This window comes from Macrosteles quadrilineatus, unplaced genomic scaffold (assembly GCF_028750875.1).
Source record: "Macrosteles quadrilineatus isolate MER2022 unplaced genomic scaffold, UCM_ALF_1.0 Scaffold_1__1_contigs__length_201487025, whole genome shotgun sequence".
NCBI classification, from domain to species: domain Eukaryota; kingdom Metazoa; phylum Arthropoda; class Insecta; order Hemiptera; family Cicadellidae; genus Macrosteles; species Macrosteles quadrilineatus.
In genome coordinates this window covers 139,507,269-139,528,068 of record NW_026542594.1, presented here as the reverse complement: position 1 = coordinate 139,528,068, position 20,800 = coordinate 139,507,269, and the positions used below count along the sequence as shown (strand labels likewise).

Below are 20,800 nucleotides of genomic sequence, written 5' to 3'. Positions count from 1 at the left end.
ATACTCACCATTCGACCTCAAAGAGTTAAGGGTCGCCCCCTCTAGCCTTTGATGCATTTCTAGTATTTGCTTTCAAAGGGCGAGTGCTGCTGACCAACGTTCATTATAATGAAATATAATTAATAATAATATAATTTGAAATGTAAATTGTTGTTTAACAGCTGATTACCAGTTGAATTTTTAATCACAGCTTTCTCGATTATAAACTAGAGAAGATAGCCTATGAAAATTTAAAACAATTAAAATAAAAGTGGAATTTTAATCGGCATCTTTTTAGCAAATTTCCCATATAGGGGATAAGCTAATACCGTAGTACTCAAGGTAAGACCTGGACTCGGGACTGGTTTATTTATTAGTTTTGAGGTCCATAGAGGCCAAAAACACCATCCGTTCAAATTCATATACATACAGGGTGAGTTTCTACTGAGCGTGTTAACTTCGCCATCAAGGTTCTACCATAGACTAACCATGTTTTATCTATGGTTCTACTTACTAAAAGGAACAAAAAAGTTCCTATATAAACCCATGTCCGATTTTCAACGGTTTGGCTGTAATAGTTTGTGTTTTTCTTAATTTATTAGACTTTGCCCTACAATTTATGTAATAAAAACATAACCAGCAATTACAGTACTTTATAGAGTTGTGTCCCTTCCAGGCTTCGGTATGAATACCACCCTTGAGGTACTTATTCATGCTGGCAAAACCAAGCAGGAAAGACATCAGCTTGCCAAGTAATTTAAGCTTACATGTTGCCAGTACTAATCATGCTAGAGAGGTCTCCTTCATAGATTAATCCATGCTATAAGATGTGTTTGATGAGCCACGATTTTATGGTTTTTACAAATTTTAGCCGTAGACAACTGATTTATGGCTGTTGGGAGTCAATTAAAAAACCTCATACCTGAAACAAACTGGGTAACATAGAACCATTGACTGATTGACTATACCATGGTGCAATCTGTTGAGATGGTCAAAGGCAATATTCTGTGTTAAGTGATAAATCAATCAGCTGTTTGCTATGATACTGCATTGGTTATAATTTTTTTTATCATAATTTATTTTACAATCTGTTCAAATATGAGAACAATAATTAAAACCTATATCAAAACAATGTCAGGAAGCAAGCACCTGTTCATCAACAAGTCTTGCCAAAAATTGGATCAATCATTTTAATATTTACAGAAATCTGTAGCTTAGGTCCAGCACATGCACAACACTTTTTAATCTGGTAAAGCACTGACTATTGTCCAGCAGATTAACAGCGTTGATGATATTCTAATTTTTCTTGATAATTTTGGCTAAGGTCTGTAATTTCTTCTTTCACTGATTTAATTTTGAAGTCATTCCTAATTGTAGTGATGGATACGAACCAGGTGCTTATAATTAATATTCAAATCATAGCTCAGTGAAAGTGATTCAACACAATACACTAGTAAACTCTGGTGAGATGGTCCTGAACTTCAGAACTTCATATATATATATTTTTTTTTTTTATTTATTTACTTTACAATCTGTTCTATTATATATTGAACAATAAGTAAATACTATGTAATACGAAAAATTGACTTTGGAACATTAAAAATAGCTGTTAAGCACTCTCAACAACAAATTTTTCAATAAAAACACTTTATAAAAATCTATTTTCTTGGCTTCAAACTTTCATATCACATGGGAAGTCTATTGTGTATAGTCAATGATAGAACCAAGCTTTATCTATTCATGTTGATTATTTCTATTTCTGGTGTTGTACATATGGATGTCACTGTTTGTTAAAAACACATTCTCAATTTCCTTTATGGCAACTAGGCTTTGGAAAATGTAGATTGACAATTACAGTCATTGTACCACTCAGTAAACAAAGGTTTGTAATAGCTTGGTGTCGAGCGTTCGTTACATAAAATTCTCACTGCTTTTTTGCGACAAGAGAGCACTGTGGGTCCTGCTAGAGTTACCACACAGCCTAGAGCACCATAACCTATTTGTCTATGACCATACCCAGAGATTAGAAAAAGGCAAAGCTTGTGATGCGACGTTGCCAACTCTACCAGGCCCTAGCCTGGAGTAATAGGTGGCCGCGTGCCGAGGCTATTTCCTCCGACTCAAGACTCAGGCAGTTTATTAAAATAACAACTAATTGGTTGAAGAGGACACATGGTCCTAGAGTAACCTCAGTTCGGTGAGGTTTCGGCTTCCATGGACTGAAACATCCCGAAACAAAACTCAGACGTTTGTTTTGTTATAAGCATTAACATCTTTGGAAAAAACACTGAAGAGGTTATAGTGTCGTCAGCAACATACCCCACCCTAAAATTTGCAATGAGGTCGTTTGTCATGAAAATTAACACGAGGGGTCACAGCACCCCTGTGGGACACTGAGTTATCTGACAGGGTCAGCAGTATGCGCATTTATGAGCACACCTTCTGGTCAAGTCCATGCCAGGTATGATTCCATGAGCCCAAGTTCTGAGCCCATTTAATTTTTCTCGCAGGATCTGTTGGTCAAACACGTCGAAACCCTTACTAAGGTCATACATGGTGGTTCCATCCATTAAGACCTTCAGGTCCAAATTACTATGTAATCTTGAGCACCGTGGTCGAAAGACCTGCCATTAAGAAAAAAACTCGCTGGAGCCATCCTCCAGCCACTGCCATACTATACTGGTTGGAGACTGCTGAGTTACTAGAATGTTATACAGTACTAGGTTACTTTCAAGGCTTACGCTAATTCATCTAACTGCGATAAATTGAGTGAAATTATAAATATTTTGAGCATTTAGCATTGTTTAAAGAGTAATAAGTGTAAATCAATAATGATATTAATTGCGTTAGTTACCAAATAATATGGTTGATCATTCAACGAATAAAATATTTCCCATACTTTGGAAAAACCTTTAAATAGTATTAAAATCGTATTGGCGGATCTTTTTTAGTTAAAAACTTCCCCGATTTCATCAGTGTGATAAAGATTAATCTATGATTTTATTTTAGATAAAATATCTGCTTGTTGAGGAGACACGTTCTAACTTGAAAGGGAGGTCCATCCGTCACAGTATAAGTTTGATTTTTCCTTCGTCACGTCGCATCAGTTCATATTTTACCTCTGTGCCAATGAATTACCCTCTAGTATAGTTTTAAGAAATTGGTTGTGGGGATATCGTACGTCTGTGCCAATGAATTACCCTCTAGTATAGTTTTGAGAAATCGGTTGTGTGGTTAATGTTAAAGCTAAAAGACACTTCTGCACTTGTATTATTTTGTATTGTATTACACAATCGAAGATTTTTCCAATGATTGAAAACATGTATGACAATAATCTCATGAACCTATGATGATCTGTCTAGAATAATATCTTACTAATATTATAAATCTGAAAGTTTGTGAGTTTGTGTGAGTGTTTGTGTGTGTGTGTGTATAGCCAAAAGGGGTGAAAAAGGCAGACATCAACCCGTACAATAGATATAAGATAGTTCAATAAGAAATAATTGTTAAATAAGAGTTACTGTGATGAAAGGATGTTCCACTGATTTCGTAATGGAACGTTATATTGCAAAATATGACATGATACAGAAGAAAATCAATTTCAAATCAGAAAATAACATTGCAAATACTTCTTTTGGACAATTCAGTAACTCCCAATAAATGTGTGTTGTTTAAAATACAATTCAAAAATTAACAGCTGTTTCATTAAAAAGTATTATTATCCACATGGACAAAATGTAAACAAATCTGTGAAGGGATCTTTAAGGGCTTCTGGGGCAGAGCCCTAACTGGCCCTTCACTTAGTTTTTCTTTTGGTAACTCATCTAGAGACCAAGACCGTTCTTTGGACACCTCTACCAAGTTTCTACGCCCAGTCGTTCTCTCAAATTAATGGAGACAAAGTTTCCAATTAAATATTTAGATTCCCCCATGTTAATCTTATGGGAGAAAATCCAACTTTGATGGAAGATCCTGCCCAAACTAATAAAGATTTCAAAAAATGAAAAAGACTTTGCAAAACTACAGATCAGGGCCATTCATTTGACACTTTAATCATCAAAATCGGTCCAAAAATGAGGGAGGAGTTCTGTTTACAAAAATCGGCTTAGCGTATTATATACAGGGTGTCCCGGAACTCTCTACCAATATTTTAGGGCATTGCTCCTGGGTAAGAAACATAACTAAATATTATATTTAAACTGTCCGGAAGTCCTTAGTTACTCACACAGCCGCCATTTTGTTTTTTTCAGTTATTTATTTTTTTCTAAAGAATGGTTAAAGATACGAAATGGAAACTTTGCACAAACATTTATGACAGCTAGACAAAGCTACAAAAAAATTTTCATGATTTTTCAAATTCATAAAACAAAATGGCGGCCATTTAAAATTTTTGTAAAATCAATGGTTTTTGAGTTATTTAAGAAAGAAAATTTTAAATGGCCGCCATTTTGTTTTATGAATTCGAAAAATCGTCATAATTTTTTTGTAGTTTTGTCTACTTGTCATAAATGTTTGTGCAAAGTTTCAATTTCGTATGTTTAACCATTCTTTAGAAAAAAATTAATAACTGAAAAAAACAAAATAGCGACTGTGTGAGTAACCAAGGACTTCCGGACAATTTAAATATGATGTTTAGGTGCGTTTCTTACCCAGAATCAATGCACTAAAATATTGGTAGAGAGTTCCGGGACACCCTGTATATAGATTATACAGTACTAGCTGGCCCGACAGACGTCGTCCTGTCCTAATGTTGTATAATGTCAAAAGCTCGTTCATTTTCAAGATGAGCTCGTTCGCATGGTTCAATCACGTCCTGGTTGAAGTTCGTTTGCAACGCTCACTCACCTTTAGGAGGGAGCTCGTTTGCTGCGCTCACTTGCCTTCAGCATAGCTCGTACGCTACGCTAACTCGCCTCCAGGTTGAAGTTCGTTCGCTACGCTCACTCACCTTTTGGTTGGAAATTAGCTGTTTATCATCAATTAAAATAATTATAGTGCTGCCCCTGTTGGTAAACCTAATAACTTTTTAATGTATTGGGCATCACAGAATCAAATTGATTAGTTGAACCAGCTGTTAAGATTCTTTAATTCCATTTAAATACGAGTACTCATAAGGTTAACATGGGAAACTCCAGAGCCACTGGGGCGGAGCCCTATTGACGGATCTGCGCCAAACTTCACACAAACCATCCTTGAATAATGCTTAATAATGCCTGAAAGTTTCATTACAATCTGTCGAACGGTTTTGGAGTCCTTAAAGGACAAACATACAAATATACAAACATACATTGGATTTTATATACATGGATTTGATAGACTAGCTGACCCGGCGAACTTCGTATCGCCTAAGTTATAGGTTTCCCCTAAGACAGACCGATGGAAAGAAAGTACCGTTACGTTTAATTTTCAAGATGATCTCGTTCGCATCGCTCAATCACGTCCTGGTTGAAGTTCGTTCGCTACGCTCACTCACCTTTGGGTTGGAGCTCGTTCGCTACGCTCACTCACCTTTGGGTTGGAGCTCGTTCGCTGCGCTCACTTGCCTTCAGGTTAGCTCGTTCGCTACGCTAACTCGCCTCCAGGTTGAAGTTCGTTCGCTACGCTCACTCACCTTTGGGTTGGAGCTCGTTCGCTACGCTCACTCACCTTTAGGTTGGAGCTCGTTCGCTGCGCTCACTTGCCTTCAGGTTAGCTCGTTCGCTACGCTAACTCGCCTCCAGGTTGAAGTTCGTTCGCTACGCTCACTCACCTTTTGGTTGCAAATTAGCTGTTGTCATAAATGTAAAAGAAATAATAGTGCTGCACCCTGTTGGTAATCCTTGTAACTTTAATGCTATTGAACATCATAGAACAGAACCAACTTGTTTAATTGAAACAGCTGTTAAGATTCATTAATTCCATTTCTCATAAGGTTAACATGGGAAACTCCAGAGCCACTGGGGCGGAGCCCTTTTAAGAATTTCGAAACGGGAAATAGTTTACGTCCGATTCGCATACCTACAGAAAATTTCATAACGATCGGTGAAGTCGTTCCGGAGGAGTTTGCAGACAAACACTGTGACACGAGAATTTTATATATTAGATAACTTTTTTAATAGTTCCAGTTCCCACAGTAGGTAGGGAGTAGAGACTGAATGCCAACTTTGCATTGTATTTTATTTTCCACTTAAATCTTTTTGGTCTCAAATCAGTCATCCTTTACGTTAATGTGTTAGGTACCCTAGGTACAGTTCAGCTGAGAATCTAGACACTTGTCAGATAAAATATGAGTTGAAGTTAATATAAATAGCTATTAAAATAGGCCATTTAGGCCTAAATCGATAGAATGTTGAACAGAAATATTTAATTTCTGTTAAATGGGTCTTTTACATTGTGTGGGTTATTTACCCGAAACTTGGCCACGCTAGTTCTTGGTAATTTGATTTTTGTACTCTAGTTGTCTAGTAGGGTTAAAAATATGGCACCGATAAAAAAAATTAAATTAAGAATCTCATATACATGGCATTTATCTCCATTCATACTTGGCTTAAAATACCTACTTTGTATGGTCGCCATTTCATCGAAAAGTATCAAAGTATATAATTATTTATTTTACCTTTTACCTTTTACCTTGGTCCTCTTCTCCGTAGTCGTAGAGACTAGGGAATCGTCATCTTCTTTTTTTGTTGTGTTATTGTAGTGTTAATGTGTGTGTGTATGGTGTAAAGTGGGTTTATTTTAAAGCCTATCTTTGTGGTGAGCAGTGTGCTCTTCAAAGAACTCATCTAATTTGTAGAATGGTTTCTGGACTAAATATTCTTTGAGTGATTTAAAAAAAAGGTTTTGGAGATTTGATTTGTTTTATATGTTCTGGGAGAGCATTAAAGATTTTTGACCCCATGATTTGGGGTATTTTGCTGGTTTTTGACAATCTGTGTTGTTGGATATCGAAGTTTGTTTTTGTGTTTCTCAAGCTATATTTGTGGCAGTTTTCCCTAAGCTTTGGGGGGTTTAGTTTTAGGAGGTTTACAACTTCAATGATGTATAGGTTTGGAACGGTAAGGATTTTGTTTTTAACGAAGTATGGTTTACAATGCTCTTGTGGTTGTAGGTTCTCAATGATTCTTAATGCAATTTTTTGAAGAATTTGGATTATGTAGATGTAACAATCCGCCGCTGTCCCCCAGGCTACTATTCCGAAGCGTAAGTGAGATTCGAAGAGTGCGTAGTAGGCTATTTTTGAAGTATTTTTATCAGTTATAGAGCGTATTCTTCGTATGGCAAAAAGTGAGGATGATAATTTTTTCCCAAGTTTTTCCAGGTGGTTATTCCAGGTCAGGTGTTGATCAATGGTTATGCCCAGGAAAGTTGTATGAGTTGCTGTTGTTATCAATGCTTCTTCGGTTGATAGTTCAGGTTGTTTACTTGTGGTGGCGAAGTTAACATTTAAAGTTTTGGATTTATTAATTTTGAGGTCCAGGGTTTTACAAATTTCTATTGCTTGCTCAATTGTTTCTTTTATGTCTGATGATTCCTGGCCAATTTTTGTGGGAAAGAGGATGGTTGTGTCGTCGGCGAAGATAATGCTGGTCTTGTCCATTGGTAGAAGGTCTGGTAGGTTATTTATGTAAATTATGAAGAACAGAGGTCCCAGTACCGACCCTTGGGGAATACCTCGAGTTGTACGTTGTAGTGTTGATTTGGCTTTTAATTCTGTGTTATTGTTGTAGTAGTTTATTTCTACCTGCTGGAAACGGTTTGTAAAGTAGCTTATTACCCAATTTAGGGCATTCCCCTTTATGTTCATTTCATTAAGCTTGTTGATGAGGATGGTTTGATTTAGGCTATCAAAAGCTTTTTGGATATCAAGAAAAATTCCAGATACATTTTGTTTTTTTCTCCCAGTAAGAGGTGATGGTTTCACAGAGTTGATTTAAGGCTGTATTTATGGACTTATTTTTGCGGAAGCCGTGTTGATTAGGTGAAAGAAAATCAATATTAATTAGGTGTTCCATGATTTCCCAGACAGCACAGGATGTTTTAAAAATATTTTATTTTAATCTTTAAAGTATATTTTAAAAATGCATCCTATTCCACCCCCAATGTATACTAAAAATATTTTAACAAAATATTTTGTTTAAATATTTTATAAATGTTATTTAAAAATTATTAAAAAATGTATTTAAATATTTTAAATAATAAAGATTTAGTATGAAAAGCATAGTTGAGTAAATTGATTAAATAGTTCATAAAAATAGATTTTGAAAAAAAAACTAGAAAAAATTTTTTTTACCCCGACGGGGGTTTGAACCTGGTACCTTCGACTTGTGAGCCTCCTACCTTACCTCTGAGCTATCTGTGTTTGTTGGTTTAGAGAGTTTTCAAGTGGTGAAAGAGTAGCCGACAGTTGCAATGGTCGCAATACTTGAAATATTTTTGATACCACACAGTATATAATAGGATGCTGTTAAACTGTTTAGGCATCAAGTAGATGAAATTGTTTTTCTGGGAGTTGGAGAGGGTACTGGTATTCGAAAAAAGATTATTTAATTACAATTAGATTAGTAATGTTATTATAATGTATTATTATAACATTAATTAATATTTCCCCTTAAATTGTTCAACTATTAAAAATTAACTCAAATAAGTTAAAAAATATTAATTTTAAAAAATTGAATTATTTTAATTGTTCTATATTAAGCAGGTGTTCCCTGCTCTATAATCTATAAATAAATCTATAATTTATTATAGATCCAATTTACTATAGATCCCATAACCGTACCGACCTTTTCCCAACGTTGGGCCAACAATAACAATGTTTGCTACTTGGGCGGACATCCGGTATGTTAAAAGTTAACTTTTATAAAGTAGTCTAAACATTTTGTTTAACTGTTTGGAAAAAAGGATGAATTATTTCTGGAGTAATTTTAAGACAACTGTAATATACATGCAATTTTTAGTGTAAGCTACTTAAATTATTAAAAAAAATCTTTTAGTCATGGCCCTGAAACAATTCTTTAAGGAACAAGAAATTTGCTGTCAAAATATATTTTTTAAATGTATGGGAAATATATTTTACCCAGCTCGGTTGAAACAAATGTTAAAAACAAAACAGAAATGACAAGAAACAAACAAGGTGTTAAAAAGTGTTTTTAAAAATATTTTTACAGTTACAATTCTATAAAAATATTTTTAAAAGCTATTATTTATGGTATATAAAATATTTTAAAAATATCTTTTACATAAAAAACTAAATTATTTTGTCATAATATATTAAAAATATTTTGTAAATATATTCAACCGAAAAATAGAAAATAGTTACAAAATATATTTTTAAGACTATTAAAAAATCATTTTTAAATATTTTAAAACTATTATGTTGAAATATTATTAAAAAATTTAAAAAATATATTTTAAAAATAATATTAAAATATATAAAATATTTTTAAGATGGATATATATTTTTAAAATATTTATAAAATATCCTTGTGCTGTCTGGGTTGTTCGTAGATTACTTTTTCGAGGTATTTTGATAGGGTGGGAAGGATGGATATTGGTCTGTAATTTGATATTTTTGTAGTTTCATTTTTTTATGTTTTGGGTATACTGTTGCTATTTTCATTTTTGTCGGTACTATTGCTTGATGAATTGATGCATTTATGATGTTGACGAGGGTTGACAGTAGCTCTTGTTGACAGTATTTAATAATTTTATTTGGTATTTCGTCGTATCCAGAAGAATTTTTCGGAGGTAGTTTTTTAAAGATTTTTGCCAGGTCTTGTTCGTTTATCGGTTTGAAAGTTGTTAGGTTATGGGTATAGCTTTTGGGTTCTTGTTGGAGTGATGTAGGAGTGGTGCTTGGGTTTTTATCATCGGGTGTTCCTTGATCTACAAAGTATGAATTTAAGGCATTACTTATAATTTTGGGATTGTCGATGAGCTGATTATCGATTTCGATGGTTAGATTTTTACGTGTGTGCTCTTTAGGCTTTCTTTCCTTATTTATGGTTGTCCATATCTCCTTGCTTTGATTTGTTGAGTTAGAAATTTTGCTTAGGGTGTGTTGTGATTTTTTCTTTTTGATTTCCAGGTCGTATGTACGTTTTAGGATGGTGAGGGTCTGCTTGTCTTCTTCTCGTCCGGTGGTATTGTATTTGTTTTGTGATGTTGTTAAGACAGCTTTCAGTTTTTGTAGGTTTTCGTCCCAGAAGTATGATTTATTTTTAGGCTTAAATATGTTTTGAGTTCTTGGCATAATTTCATCCATCTCTCTTCTTATAATGTTGATAAAATTATTGTATTTTTGTTCCACAGACTGACTCTCATACACTTCTCTCCAGGTTTCTTTACTAAGTCTCCTTTTTATTTCTTCTAAATTTTGAGGTGAGATAGGCCTAATGATTTTTTTTAATGGTTTTGTTAAGAGAGTTTTAAAGTTTTTTATGTTACATACAATAGATTCGTGGTCTGAAAGGTTGTTTTGGCTGGTTTTTGCATTTATTTGGGAAGTATTGAGATTTGAGGCGCATCCGTCTATTGAGTTTTTTGATGTCGCTGTAATTCTAGTATGAGGTGTGTCGATAAAATTTATATTGTGAGATCCTAGTATGTTGATTAGGTTCTTAACCTGAGTATCGTCTTTGTTCTGCAACTTGAGGTTAAAATCGCCGAGAATAACTATATCTTTGTTTTTACTTGTATGCAGTTGAAGTAAGGTATCTAATAGTTGTATAAACTTATCTATGTTTTCGCTTGGGGAGCGGTATAGGCCTATTATCAGAAGTTTTTTATGTTTGTCTTTTAGTTCTGCTGCTGCAAATTCAGCTATACATTCTTGGCTATTTTTGATGGTATTTACAGATAGAATATTTTGTTTTATGTCATTTTTTGAGAAGATTGCTACTCCTCCCCACTTATGCTTAGTGCGGGAGAACTCTGACGTCAGTGTATAGCCTTCGATGTTTATTTGCTTTATTTGGTCAGAAGTATGGCCATGTTCAGTTATAACTATAAGATCAGGTTTCAGGTTTCACAGTATTCACATCACACCAAGTCACCAAACCACGACCAAGATGCTAGGAAAAATAATTGCTAATCAAACAGTTTTTGACAAAAAGCTGTATAACTTAAGTAGGCTATGAACTAACACGACACGATCGGGAAAATAAGTTAATGTTTGCCAGTAGACTTAAGGGCCATGTCATACGAGCGCTATTGCCGTCGCGCAGATGCCGTCGAGATAGCGCCGGAAAAATCGCATGTCATACGTGACGGCAAATGCGTCGCGTTGATGCCGTCCCGCCAACGCCGGGTGCCTGTCATACGTAGCGTCTTCCGGGCGCATTTGCCGTTGCGGCAATTATGTTATTACCAAGATGGACACCATCCAGTTTTTTGCACATTTTAGATACATATGAATAGTATTATCGGAAGAATCCAATAATCCTGTCATCTGATTCCAGTTTTCGTGCATGGCCTCCCCAACCTCGTTCCAGCACTGTGCCTTCAGTTGCCTGTTGCTGTAATCACTCGACTTTTACATCGTACAGAGGTGGCAGTTTTTCAACTAAATAAATAAAATTTTCCGTATCAAACATCGTATCAATTATCGTTATGATCGCTCCAAAGGTGTTCCAGTTGTTCTGACAGTGCTCACGCGGCAAATGCGTCCCGCTAGCGCTAGCGCTCCGTATGACAGGGTCCCGCGTCACGTGCGCCGCGTCCGCGACCGTCCGCGTTGGCTGCGCTCAGCGTCCGGCTAAGGGCCATGTCATACGAGCGCTATTGCCGTTGCGCAGATGCCGTCGAGATAGCGCAGGAAAAAGTACATGTCATACGTGACGGCAAATGCGTCGCGTTGATGCCGTCCCGCCAACGCCAGGTACCTGTCATACGTAGCGTCTTCAGGGCGCATTTGCCGTCGCGGCAAAGATGGACACCATCCAGTTAGGTTGTATCAGCTTTTTGCACATTTTAGATACATATGAAGAGTATCATTTTAATCAAAGGAACAGCATTATTTTTATTAAATATAAAACAAGTAAAACTGATTTCCATATCTGATTCCGGTTTTCGTGCATTGCCTCCCAATCCTCGTTCCAGCACTGTGCCTTCAGTTGCCTGTTGCTGTAATCACTCGACTTTACATCGTACAGAGGTGGCAGTTTTTCAACTAAATAAATACATTTTTCCGTATTGAACATCGTATCAAATATCGTAATGATCACTCCAAAGGTGTTCCAGTAGTTGTTCTGTCAGTGCTCACGCGGAAAATGCGTCCCGCTGGCGCTAGCGCTCGTATGACAGGGTCCCGCGTTACGTGCGCCGCGTTGCTAACGCGACCGTCCGCGTTGGCAGCGCTCAGCGTCCGGCTAACGCGGACTCGACGACGGCATTAGCGTCCGTATGACATGCTCCATAAGAACCCCATTGCCGGGTTGGAGCGACTTTAACGCGACGGCATCTACGCGACGGCAATAGCGCTCGTATGACATGGCCCTAACGCGGACTCGCCGACGGCATTAGCGTCCGTATGACATGCTCCATAAGAACCTCATTGCCGGGTTGGAGCGACTTTAACGCGACGGCATCTGCGCGACGGCAATAGCGCTCGTATGACATGGCCCTAGACATCTGAACTCAATTGACGTCCACGTCCATGTCTAATTATTGTGTCTACTACAGAGGGACAGTATGCTATGCAGTGTGCTCCCTCTACTTAGTCCCTTTTACAATTAATTGTCTTACTGCACTATACTACCTACCTACTGCTTTTGGTAAAGACAGTATAGAAAAAGAAAAGAAAAAATCTGCCACAGCCACATCATAAAATACAGTAATTTAACGGAATCCTCTGATTCCCACACTAAAATGCAACAGATTAACGCTTCAAAGCTGGATTAAACACAATATACTATACAAGACTGTTATGTTGTTGGATTGACGTTCTCCATAGCCTCAAATAAAAAGAAAAATATCCAGAATGCCATTGATTCCTTTATGTAAACCCCTATTCCCTCAAATGGTGTTACTATTTCAAAATGGCCGATATTGCTATCGTGTAGTCTGTTGTTGATTGTGATTGTCTTCTTGATCTCTCATTTGTTTTTAGCGTCCAAATTTATAACCTTTGACATAATCATGACTTTAAATTACTATAAGTGTTTTAATGTAAGCTTCATTAGGTACCCATATTGGTGAAATTCGTCTGATATTGATGCAAACAAATTTAAGCGTTTAGCCTGTTTGGTATACAAAATTGATTTACTATTATTTTGTTACGAACTGTTTAGTGACACGGTAATATACGGTGTAGATTCCAATAAGTCACTTGAAGAAATTCTTAACGGAGAAGTTATTTTTTACTTAAGGTCTACGGATGAACCCAGCCTACATGATACAAAAGCAACATTTTAATCACTTTTTACAGGTAAATGTTATGACTAGTCCATATAGGCTACCATTGATCTAGGCTAAGTTAGCTAAGTGAAAGTTGATCAAGATTTAAATTAAGTTTAACTTAAATCCTCATGAAATTTATTTTCATCGAGTAAAATTTAAAGATAAGTTTATCTAAACTTAAGTTTCTTCTTTTTAAGCCTACGGTACAGATTTGACATATTTATTAGGTCCGAAGCCGAATTAAAATAAGTGGTATTTATTCCGTATAGGTGCCTCCAAACGAATTTTTAATTTTGATATCTTATTTATAGTTTTTTACCTCCTGAATCCAAATATACCATTATTTTTCACCGCTGATGAATATTTCTCAAGATATCGCCGTAAAAACATACAACATTACAATAAACAAGGTAGGATGGATAACATTTCAAGTGATTCTGTAGTCAATTATGTTTTCTATAATAGGAATTTCGTCACATTATGGAGATCTAGATGGACTGGTGGACTAATTACATGTAGGCTAGTCTTATTTAGGCATGTCAGGGTGGTAGGTCGTGCTGTATGTGAATTGGTGACTGTGTTAAGTGTTTTGAAGTTAGGTTAGATTGGGAAGGTAAAGTTTAGGTTATAGGCCTAATGTATCAAGTTGTTAGTTTATATGTTGCCTGCAGACTGTTTTTGTAAAATTAAAATCCTGAGAAAATAGGGTTCCCAGGGACCCTCCATCAAAAAAGAGGACAAAATTACTCACCAAGGGCGGTCCTAGACATGTATATATTTGGGGGGGGGGGTCACCGGGGGGTCTTAGGTCCCCAGCAAAGAAGGGGGGTCATTTTGAATCATTTTGAAATAACGTGCTAAAATTAGTAGGTAGTCTTTAAGCTATTTTGAGGACCTAGTTTAATGTGTTCAAGCTTCCCAGTTTATTTTTTAAAGGTCAAAAAATTTTTTTTAAATAAACTTGTACTCGTATGATGTAATTTTTTTTATTATTGAGACTTGTGGTTTTAATATCAAAGGAATACCGCAACATTACAACACATTCAAGCATGTTTGATTTACAAAAACACACTTTTAACTGGTGCCAATGTGCATGCTAAACAGAAATTTTCCAAAATCAGACCATGATTTTGAACCAGAGAACTTATTTTATCTAAGAAGTGTTTATGAACTAGCACCCAACACGACTGAATTATACCTGCATAGCAAGCAACAGTTAACCTACACAAAGTACACTACCCAACTAACGATGTCGACGGCGTCGTCACTGCTACCGCCTGAATAGTTGGTACTCAGTGTTTTATTTTTTTTACTACGCCAGTGGCAATTTACAAGGGGTCATTGTGAGAATAAAGTTTTTGTGTATCTTTTTTGTGGTTGTGAGTGGTTGTGCCGGAAATTAAATCCGTCCCTTCCGCATCAAAGTGTGAGACACTAGGTACCATTTTGTTAAGTAGGCCTACGTAAAGTAAGCAGACGAAGAGCTAGTCACTGGTCGACGGTCGCTAGTATGCTCAACGATCACATAAGACCAGATTGGTCTTATGTGATCGTTGAGTATGCTACACGGTCGCTTGTACTGGCCTGGCAAACTGGCTACTAGTGAGCAGAGTTATTCAGTTTAAACAGTCAGCCAGCAGAGTCAGGCAAAGCAGGGAAACCATTGTTCGCCTGCCGTTCCGTTTGGTTCTACAGTATTTCCAATGGTTTCTAGCGTACGTTATACACGTAATTTGACCTAAAGAAAGATAAATGACACTTTTATACGTAAGATATTATTCAAGTGTAGTATTTTATCTTAGTTTAATGTTATGATGACGATATCTTATAAAAGCTGATTGCTAATATTAATACTTGCAGAAATATATTTTTATTATCTCACAAAGTCAAAATCCCGGACATTTGAAAGTATTGCCAAAAATCCCCCCGGACGTTTTTTTTGTACCCAAAAAGAGGACGTGTCCGGGAAAAAGAGGACGTCTGGGATCCCTAGAGAAAAACACTTTGAAGTGTTTTTTTCTGGATTTTAATTTTACAAAAACAGTCTGCAGGTGACATAAACTAACAACTTGATACATTATAACCTAAACTTTAACTTACCTAATCTAACCTACCTTTAAAGGACTTAATGCAGTCACCAATTCACATAAAGCACGACCTATCACCCTAAAATGCCTTTTCTGACATCAAAAGGAGTTTGCTTACACTCTAGAGGTTTTGTTAGGTTAGGTTATGTTAGAATAGCACCATTTTATTATGTAATTTTTAAACGGCGAAATATAGGCCTAAATCATTAATAATGATAAAATACTGAGTAACAATAGGCTAGGGTAATACATTATTAACTTATTGGTCTTAGAAAGTGAAAAGTGTAACTTAATCAGGTGATTTTCTTGGAAGTTGTTCAACAAGCTCCCCCCAGAGATCAGCAGTCTTCCGAAAAAAACGTTTGCCAGGGTTGTACGAGATAGGCTTCTTCAAAGAGCCTACTACTCCATGAGAGAGTATTTTGAAGACAAATGGTAGAGTGCACATCACCTCCGTAGTCACCCGCCAAGTTTTTATTTTATTTTCTGAAACTTTCTAATTTGTTTCCTTGAAAGATACAAGTATTTATTTTTTGTTGTAAATAATTTTTATTTATATTTAAAAATTGACGCAGTTTATCCAGCTATGCTGGTCAACAACGCAGCTTTGGTAATAAGGTAATTTCATATTGCAAAATCAGAGTTAGCTAATTAAAGTTGTCCCTTCCATTTGCTTGACTATGATTGAAAACAATCAGCTGTTGGCTTACTTAACCCATAGTTCATTCCACTTGTAAATGTCATCCATCCTACCTTGTTTATTGTAATGTTGTACCGTAGGCTATATTAATACGGCGATATCTTGAGAAATATTCATCAGCTGTGAAAAATATGGTAGGCCTATATTTGGATTCAGGAGGTAAAAAACTATAAAGTAAGATATCAAAATTAAAAATTCGTTTGGAGGCACCTATACGGAATAATTACCAATTAAGTTAGTTCAAGTCCATGGTCATAATTTCTTTTAGAGCACTTGAGTTTAAAAGGACAACTAACGTATTCATTAGGCTAGGCCTACACATTTATTGCCTTTTTGATTTTACTTACAATCCCTAAGATAAAGAAATTGTCAGAGCACCGCTTTCACTTTTTCTAACATACCTTAGCTTAAGTTAGGCCTACAGTAACTTAAGTTACTATAGGCCTAGGTACCTATTACATTTTTTGCCTAAGTAAATTTGTTTTGTTTTGTATATATTTAGTTATTAGATCGTGCATTGTAAAATAACTTACTAGTGTAAGTTAAGTTAATTTTAGTTGGGTTTCATGAGTTAAAATAAAATTATTTTCATGGACAAGACAGAAATGTGAAATGTGAAGTGCAGATAACTTACTTAATTCTCATTTTCAAAGTTTGAGTTAAAATATCATCATTTAAAATTATTCATTGAAATTCAATTTTACATTCATTTTAAAGAGAGCATTAGGTTTAAAAACTAACTAGTGATAGTGGTTTAAATACCTTATTCTTGCAATCCGAAGACAACAATCGGATTGCAAGAATAATGTAGGTAGCCTATTTAAACCACTATCACTAGTTATTATTCGCAATCCGGAGGCTACTCACACCACAATTAAAATTAAACTTAAAGAGAAATCATGTACCGTAACTCACCGGTACCGTATATCTATGTATTTATTATGTCCAAAAAATATGTACCTAGGCTAACATTTTTACTACAAAGAGGTCTTGAAAAATTAGGCCCTACTTAGCAAACAACCTAACTTAAATTATGCTCTAAGACTTTCGTTGTTAAAGACAAAACTACCGGTATATCCAGGGCCGCGTTAAGGGTCAGTGGAGTCCTGGGCTTCAAACCCAAAAGCAGCGCCCCCTTTTTTCCTAGTGTGGGCGGGCGGTGGTTGCCTCCGGCGCCCCTGGGCATATGCCCAGTCTGCCCGTTTATAAAAGTGGGCCTGGGTATATCATTTTACATTTGACTGTATTTTATGTTATTATTATTATGTTTATTAGCCTATTCAAATTACCATTAGAATACGATTAGAGGCCATGCACAAAATATACAAACGGTCAAAATAAAATCATTCACCTATAGGCCTAACTTACAAAGTCCAGTTACCGGTACACTTTATGTGATTAGCTACAAACTATCACCAAAACACAAGAATACTAAGTTGTGGTATTATAACTCTTTAAAGGTTTAAAATTTATGTTTCAACAATTCATGACCAACCTCCCGATCAACCTTGCAATTCTATAACCAAAACAACTCGTAAACAAACATTTGTAAACTGTAGGCCTATACAATTTATAAGAATATGCTTAAGCAAGGTTCAGAGCACTGTCAGGCTGCCTACAATGTTTATTTGCAACAAAAAAGATGATATCAAAATGGAACTTCTGCAAGCTAAAAAAAAATTGCTGTGGAGCAGTATATAAGCAATGCCTCAAATTCCTGCAAGGCTGCATGGAAAGTTATAAGCAGTGAGTTTTCTCCAACTCAAAGTTCTGCTGTCAATCTAGATCTGGATGAATTTAACAATTTCTTTATAGGAATAAATCAGTTAAGCAAAGGAACAAATCTCGGTCCCAATAATCCAGTATAGAACTCTGGAATAATATTCCAAAAAACACAACAATGTCCATACGGACAGAAATTTCCTCAACTGATGTACCGTAATACGGAAGTAGTATCTAAATTCTCCAACTCTAATTCAATGGATTATTATTGGCTGTCTAACTCAATACTCAAACAAACCATCCATATAATAAGTGAGCCACTTGCTTTTATTTTTAACAAATGTATGTCTGAAGGATACTTTTCATCATTGCTCAAAATATCTTTGAGAGTCCCAACATTTATTTTCTGAATGCCAGCATGGTTTCCGTCTTGGTAAGTCTACCACCTCAGCAGTAACCTAACAGATTTATCACTAAATGCATTTGAAAATAAGGAGTCGGTTTTGCTAGTTTTGTGTGATCTTAGTAAAGCTTTTGATAGTGTTCCTTTTGACGTACTGTAAACTATCATACTATGGCATTGAAGATGGCACACTAAAAATTATTCAATTATATTTGTACGGCAGAAATCAGTAAGTTATGTGATCAGTTAAAAATAAATGTTCTGCTATGAAACCTGTAGAGACCGGTGTCCCTCAGGGTTCTGTTCTAGGCCCTTTCTTTTAGCGAATTTAGCCATTCTTTCTATTCTTCTTTTCTTTTAGCTTTTTGTAGGTCTCATGGTAAGACCTAAGCCCGGGACCGATTTACTTTTTCATTTTGATGTCCCCAGAGGCCAAAAACACCATTCGTTCAAATTTTTATATATCTATATTTAGATATGTATATTTATATATGTGTGTGTCCATCCGCACAACACTTGAGTAATTTTTGTCCGATTTTGATAAAATTTGGTTTGAAGGTGTAAGGCGGGATAAACTTGAATGAGTTCGCGAACCAGTATGATCGGACTATGGGAACGGGGGTTTATGGGGGGTTTTATGGGGTAAAAATAGGTTTTTTCCCATTTTTGACCCTAAAAACACCAAATTTCACAATTTCTTTTGAAACCGTTTTGTAGAGCTTCAAAAAAACAAATAATTTAGTATATTGAAGCGTTATTATGCGCCTAATTGTCACGGAGAAAATTAAAAAAAATTGTAATTTTAAAATTCCCATGTTATTCTTATGGAGAATAAGTCAACTGTTGTAGTTTGCTTGTTTATGAACATATTTTGATCGATTTTGGAAAATACTTTTATTTCTTACTAAACTATTATCATTTTATAAAAAAATCTTTTTTACCCTCCCTGTTGCAGCAAACCTAAGTACTCGTTAAACTAATTCTATTTAAATAGGAAATAAATGTGCTATTTTTATGGAGGCATTTTAGTGTAAATCCAATCAGGTTAATGGAAATTTGCTTAGTCTGCAGGTTTGCTGCGGCGGGGGTATTTCTGGGTCCGCGGAATTGGCTAACTCTGGAACTCGCTAACCCCATGTTAAACGCCCTATCTTCAAATTTGGTTGATGAGAGGAACTCGCTAACTTGTTCGGTTTCGGAATTGGCTAACTCCGGAACCCGCTAACCCGCTCTAGAGCTGGGTTATCGAATTCCGTCCTCGTACGGAAGTCGCTAACATGGTCCCTCGGCGGAACTCGCTAACTCCCAATCAGAAGCCTCGCCGGGCCGTCCAATGGGAGCCAAGCACAAATATTTTTGGCCAGTGTTGCCGAAAGTGTAGTACCTATATCGTATCGGTACCATAATGTCGTATCCTACGATTAATTAGGAGTATGAGCAACGTAGTCGATAAAATAAATATATTTAGAAGTATGTTACATTATTCTTATGATTATTATTGTGGAAAATGCATTATAGTCTTACCATAGACTAACCAACACAAGTAAACTTTACATCCCATTGTAAACTTTGAAGCTCGTTTTTCGTGTCTAGTTCTTGTCCGGTGACACTGAGCGCTAGTGTCGACAAAATTGTGTTTCTATTATTTTATAGTTAACTTCGTGATTTGTTCTTTACTGTTTGGTTATATAACTAGGGGACGTATTATTAGTTGTGATTAGAACGTTTTATTTGGTTAAACGAGGTTTTAAATTACTGAAAACAAGAAACAATTGTAAACAAAACACGACCTCTAAAGACAGTGCACCGGACAGAACTAACAATAAAACTGTCTTCAGCTGATCCATATGGATGAGAAATGTACTAATATAAGGGAGTATGTTTTATATGTGGGTTTCTTACTTAAATAGTAGCTTATTGGTATGCAAAAAGATAAAAATGCACTTTTAATTTGGATCTATTACATGCTATGAAATATCTATTTTCGTAGTCCGCCATTTCTTTCTTTTATTCGAATAAATACCATTTTGTGAACTTCTGCAAATAAAATTATTGATATTCTTGAGTGTGGCAGATTGCGTGAAAATATAATAAATATATCTATGGTTCTTACCGTCAACGCAATCAGGGGTAGTATTTCACTACGGCCGTTTCGGAGATGACTCCATCGTCAGGTGCGTAGTGGTACACTAAACTATAGTCTTGTCACATTTAACACGAACATTCTTCATTTGCATTGCGTCAGGTGTTGAATAAATAATACACATATATATACAGGACGGACACACGAAAACACGAATACACGAAAACATTAAGAGCGCGTGCACGGCTTGAAAACTGACGCACATTATTTCATATATTACGATTATAATGAGGAACAAAAATTGTTATGAAATTCCAGCTGTTGTCAGAAATTAAAACTGAGAAGAAGAACATATCTTAATTGCAAACAGTCAATAAGTTTGGTAATTTAACAGTTTACTACAAACATTTACAGACTTGGTTGAAATGAAATATTTACTGTTTGAA

At 35.8% G+C, this 20,800-nt stretch overlaps 1 protein-coding gene across 1 annotated transcript in view; it reads left to right on the top strand.

Annotated features, from left to right (window-relative positions):
• Positions 1-12,994: 12,994 nt before the first annotated feature.
• LOC128985675 (serine/threonine-protein phosphatase 4 regulatory subunit 3) overlaps positions 12,995-20,800 on the top strand; it is an 81,491-nt gene continuing 73,685 nt past the window's right edge. The window contains exon 1 of the mRNA XM_054405447.1: positions 12,995-13,387. The gene's annotated coding sequence lies outside the window, so the exon portion shown is untranslated. The remainder of the gene's footprint in view (positions 13,388-20,800) is intronic.